Source organism: Mya arenaria, chromosome 9 (assembly GCF_026914265.1).
Source record: "Mya arenaria isolate MELC-2E11 chromosome 9, ASM2691426v1".
In the NCBI taxonomy this organism is placed as follows: domain Eukaryota; kingdom Metazoa; phylum Mollusca; class Bivalvia; order Myida; family Myidae; genus Mya; species Mya arenaria.
The window spans coordinates 3607977-3614231 of NC_069130.1; the positions used below are offsets into that span (position 1 = coordinate 3607977).

At 36.0% G+C, this 6255-nt stretch overlaps 1 long non-coding RNA gene across 1 annotated transcript; it reads left to right on the forward strand.

Annotated features, from left to right (window-relative positions):
* Positions 1 to 1837: 1837 nt before the first annotated feature.
* Positions 1838 to 5907, forward strand: LOC128246846 (uncharacterized). Its single transcript, XR_008263379.1, has 6 exons — positions 1838 to 2093; positions 2485 to 2573; positions 2988 to 3063; positions 4222 to 4298; positions 4532 to 4646; positions 5848 to 5907. It is a non-coding gene; the product is annotated as an uncharacterized LOC128246846 (long non-coding RNA).
* The last annotated feature ends 348 nt before the right edge of the window (positions 5908 to 6255 follow it).

The window sequence follows — 6255 nt, forward strand, 5'->3', positions numbered from 1 at the left end:
CACATCCTCTTATGAGTGAGAGGTGGACATGTTATGCAATTGACCGCTCTCAGCCCCTCTACGGCACATCCTCTTATGAGTGAGAGGTGGACATGTTATACAATTGACCGCTCTCAGCCCCTCTACGGCACATCCTCTTGTGAGTGAGAGGTGGACATGTTATACAATTGACCTCTTTCAGCCCCTCTACGGCACATCCTCTTATGGGTGAGAGATAGACATGTTACACAATTGACCGCTCTCAGCCCCTCTACGGCACATCCTCTTATGCATGAGAGGTAGACATGTTACACAATAGATTGCTCTTAGCCCCTCTACGGCACATCCTCTTATGCATAAGAGGTAGACATGTTACACAATTGACCGCACTCAGCCCCTCTACGGCACATCCTTTTATGCATGAAAGGTAGACATGTGACACAATAGAGTGCTATCAGCCCCTCTACGGCACATCCTCTTATGCATGAAAGGTAGACATGTTACACAATAGAGTGCTATCAGCCCCTCTACGGCATTTCCTTTTTTGAATGAGAGGTAGACATGTTACACAATAGACCGCTGTCAGTCCTTCTACGGCGCATCTTCTTATGAGTGAGAGGTAGACGTGTTACACAATATACCGCTCTCAGCCCCTCTACGGCACATCCTCTTATGCATGAGAGGTAGACATGTTACACAATAGACCGCTGTCAGTCCTTCTACGGCACATCTTCTTATGAGTGAGAGGTAGACATGTTACACAATAGACCGCTGTCAGTCCTTCTACGGCACATCTTCTTATGAGTGATCGGTAGACATGTTACACAATTGATCGCACTCAGCCTCTCTACGGCACATCCTCTTATGAATGAGAGGTAGACATGTTACACAATAGACCGCTGTCAGTCCCTCTACGGCACATCCTGTTATAAGTTAGAGGTAGATATATTACACAATATAGTGCTCTCAGCCCCTCGACGGCACATCCTCTTATGAGTGAGAGGTAGACATTTTATGCAATTGACCGCTCTCAGCCCCTCTACGGCACATCCTCTTATGAGTGAGAGGTGGACATGCTATACAATTGACCGCTCTCAGCCCCTCTACGGCACATCCTCTTATGAGTGAGAGGTGGACATGTTATACAATTGACCGCTCTCAGCCCCTCTACGGCACATCCTCTTATGCATGAGAGGTAGACATGTTACACAATTGACCGCTCTCAGCCCCTCTACGGCACATCCTCTTATGCATGAGAGGTAGACATGTTACACAATTGACCGCTCTCAGCCCCTCTACGGCACATCCTCTTATGCATGAGAGGTAGACATGTTACACAATATAGTGCTCTCAGCCCCTCTACGGCACATCCTCTTATGCATGAGAGGTAGACATATTACACAATAGACCGCTCTCAGCCCTTCTACTGCACATCCTCTTATGCATGAGAGGTAGACATGTTACACAATTGACCGCTCTCAGCCCCTCTACTTCACATCCTCTTATGCATGAAAGGTAGACATGTTACACAATTGACCGCACTCAGCCCCTCTACGGCACATCCTCTTATGCATGAAAGGTAGACATGTTACACAATTGACCGCACTCAGCCCCTCTACGGCACATCCTCTTATGCATGAGAGGTAGACATGTTACACAATTGACCGCTCTCAGCCCCTCTACGGCACATCCTCTTATGCATGAGAGGTAGACATGTTGCACAATAGATTGCTTCTATAATGTGTTCGCGATTGAATCAAGCCGGGTTTATGCATATACAAGAGATATAAATGATTTTACGAGGTTTTAAACATTTCCAATTTCAGAAAATATTTCTACTTTCGATTTCGTTTTTCTGAAAATGAACAAACTTTTTTTTTCCTATTGTTTAATTTCATAAAACGATACATAATACATGATTAAGATAATTTTAAATTATTTTTAATGAGTGTATTTTCTTTATTTTCGTAAAAGTTTAAAAAATAAATAAATAATGCAATTCATGGAATGATATGACGTGATATGTATGACGTCATATTGCAGAGTTCTCGCTGTGCGCTGGTCGGCCATCTTGAAAAATAAATTGTGAAGGTCGTATTTTCAGCTTTCCTGCGGTAAGTATGACATGCATGCTTAAAAGTTTTATGAGAAATTGTGTCTAAATATATGATGTATCATATTACCAGCAAGTTTTGTCGATGTATCTATTGAATTCCATAAAAACTTCTGTCAAAAGAAATTGTTCCCAGTTCGTTTTAGAATGTTTCGAACATTCTCGAAGCCGATTTTAGAAACTTTAATTCTCGGCTAGATATGTTGAAAAACATAGTAAGCAGTGTTAATTCATATCTCTTGTCTTGTTTATGTCATATTTTGAATGATTTTAACTTTGTTTAGGGACCAAACTGACAGAAATAAGAAATGACAAATCATGCAAGATTGATAAATATCTTCTTCTATTTCTTTGTTTGAAAAATATGTTGAAAATTATTTTTTTTAAACCAGAGACGGCAGTTCAGATGCAGTCGTCCTGTGTGTCAGAAAGCTGGTGATCAAAATGGTTGAAGGCAGTACCCAAGAAAGTACATTTACAAGTAAGTAAAATCACTGAAAATTAATTCCATGAAATGAACTGTCATATCATAATCTCAGTGCTTAGTCTGCTTGGAATATTTTTTTATAAACTGATAATTTATCTAATAACAGACACTGTGTTTGATTTATTACATTGAACTGCTATTAGATAAATTTTCAGTTTGTGTTTGATATCTACCAATGACATAAATGCATAATTTTGTTCCTGTTGTGAATGATAAGAAATAATACCTTCTGCATGTGAACAGTTTTTCTGTTTCTGTTTGTATGTAGGAAGTATTTTGTTTTCAGGATTATTTCAACATTGTTGATGTGGATGAAATGTGCACTTAGCCATGCTTTTAATGGAATGAAAAAAGTAAAAAACTAACAAGCAATATGTACAGTTTTGTTGATAAAATGTTTTGTTTCAGAGTTGTGAGGAGTAACCTAGCCTATATAACCTGAAGCTCACCCAATATGCAGTGTGTTCTGCTCTGTCAATAACAAGTAAGTAATTTCACCAAATTTCATCAGAAACAAATCTCAAAGTTGCAATGAACAGTAAAGTTAACTCATCTTGGTACTTTAATATACTAACTAAAACACTGAACCAACATGATTTGATTTTGCTCTTTTAACTTATTTCACATTATGGTAGCAAAATTACAGCTATGTGTCAGATTCGTGACATTTAGCATTTGTCATACATTTCACTCATTCAGTTGTCAAACCAAATGCTAAGTGTCAAATCGATTCATGATATTTAGCATGTGTCATACATTTCACTATATTATTTGTCAAACCGAAAGATGAATGTCAAATTATTTACACATGCTTAGCAGTTTATCATACATTTCACTTTATTATTTGTCAAACCAAAAGATGAATGTCAAATTATTTGAAGATGCTAAGCATCTTATCATACATTTTACTCTTTTTATGACAAATCGACTCACAAATTTAAGCAAACCAGGTGACGATGTACAAATAATTTAGGGTGACGAGCTTTTTGGTTACCTCGCCCAGCCCAACTGAAAGACTTAAAGTATATCTATAAGTCTTTTAGTTTGGTCGGGCGAGCGAGCCAAAATCTCGTCATCCCAAAATATTTGTACATCGTCACTTTGTGTGCTTAATTTTGAGATTCAAATAAATCGTTCTAAATTCAATGTAAAAAAAAGTTTCATAAGGGGGGTACTCAGCGTGAAAAAACTACATCGCTTAAACGCAAATGCGCTTTGGTAGGTATATAGCTAAAAAACGAATGCGCTATGGTGAAAATCCAAAGTCAAAATTTTTGAAAAAAATGAAAAGTTGTCAAAAAAATCATAATTTTAAGCACGTTGTTAGTGTACTGCTCTGTCATTTGTAAATCAAAACTGAGAGAATGGTTAATATGTTTTGAGACTAAGCATTTACAACTCACTGCAAATATTCTTTGGTGGTCAAAGACTTAATAGAAGTTAATTAGCCAGTGTTCATATTTAGTAAATGAAAATTAGTGAGTTGAAGCTTATATTGTTAAGTTTTATTGTATATCATCTGGCAGGGAAAACAAGATCATTTAAGATTCATGTTTTTGGTGGCAAACAAATTGAACAAGTATTGTTCTTATTTTACTCATTGATGTTTTCATTTTTCAACAGAAATGTTTTGTTTTTTCAGCTTTGTATGGTTGGTCTGACCTCAGTGGAAGTTGTTCGTTTAAATGGTTTCGGGACATTGAAGTAAAACAACACGAGGTAAAATACAAAGTGCTTATTTATTTTTTAACTTGTTTATCCAGTAGTATATGATAAACAGTTTTTGAACTTGTTCATCCAGTATTATATGGTACATACAACAATAATGTAGAATATTAAATCACTGAGTTGCGGCTTCTCTGAACAAACATCTGTTCACTTTATGTCCACAGTTTTTTGAGAAACAAACAGGGCATCTGTTTTCCCAGTTTGTAGATTTTCTCGTTTTGCAGAATGTCCCACCAAGAGTGAAGGGCTGCCTGTTTGCTTCAGATTCCCAGTCCTCCTCGCTGATGATTTCTGAAGTCCTTACGCAGTCACCCCAGTCTTCAACCTCAGTTTGTACAGGTGATAATGTTTTTGAACCATAGTTCATTGTCATGTCATTGGAGTTGTTCAGCTGCTCCAGTTCTGACTGTAACTCTGTTTTGAGTACAGCAAGTCTAGCCTCAAGAATGGCAATTCTCTTAATTTTGCGATTAAGTCTCTCCATTGTACAGATCATAAATTGCTGTAGTTTTCAAGTTTTGTAATGATATTAAGTATGCGTTACATATTAAATATGCACAAAAATAATGCATTCGATCTGCATTTCACAAGTGTAAAACATCACAAATGAATGGTATTTCAATCTACTTTTTTGTCAAACCATATGACATTATTTGTTCATGACATTTAGAAATAGTCATACAATGCAAATTCTTCTAGTACACAATCGCAAATAAATAATTCTTTCAGTTGTCAAACCAAATGCTAAGTGTCAAATCGATTCATGACACTGAGCATTTATCAAACATTTCACTCTATTATTTGTCAAACCAAAAGATGAACGTCAAATTATTTACAGATGCTAAGCAGTTTGTCATACATTTCACTCTATTATTTGTCAAACCAAAAGATGAATGTCAAATTATTTGAAGATGCTAAGCATCTTATCATACATTTTACTCTTTTTATGACAAATCGACTCACAAATTTAAGCAAACCAGGTGACGATGTACAAATAATTTAGGGTGACGAGCTTTTTGGTTACCTCGCCCAGCCCAACTGAAAGACTTAAAGTATATCTATAAGTCTTTTAGTTTGGTCGGGCGAGCGAGCCAAAATCTCGTCATCCCAAAATATTTGTACATCGTCACTTTGTGTGCTTAATTTTGAGATTCAAATAAATCGTTCTAAATTCAATGTAAAAAAAAGTTTCATAAGGGGGGTACTCAGCGTGAAAAAACTACATCGCTTAAACGCAAATGCGCTTTGGTAAGTATATAGCTAAAAAACGAATGCGCTATGGTGAAAATCCAAAGTCAAAAATTTTGAAAAAATGAAAAGTTGTCAAAAAATCATAATTTTAAGCACGTTGTTAGTGTACTGCTCTGTCATTTGTAAATCAAAACTGAGAGAATGGTTAATATGTTTTGAAATTAAGCATTTATCATTTTTGTAAAAATCCAATGTTATAAATGAAACCAAAATTTACCAGAGTAAACATTAATGTGCTATTGTATGTAAGAATGTTTCGTCTTTTACACGTTTCATTTCATTTTTTCAGATGAGATGCCATACACAGGGGATCCGACAGAAGACAGCAGACAGAATTCGTCGATCTATTGAAATGTCATTGTTTATTTGAAAAAAGATACCTATCCACACTTGTTCGTTTTAAAATATTGTTTGTATTATATGTGCTTTGTACCGTTGCTTTTTGTTTATCAGTAATTCTCCAACACTTGTATTTCGTGTTTTACATGAACATTGAAAATTTATCATACAGTAAATCATTTCAAAAAATAAAAATCAAATGGAGAAATACTGATTTATCTGTTTGCTTTTAATGTTTGTGCTGTCTTGCTTACCCCAGTAACGCGGGTCTTGTTTGCTATTGTGAGTACTGTTGTTATTTTTTTGGCCATCCAAAGTATTGTTCACGAAAGATAACACATTTTTTTCATAAAATTGG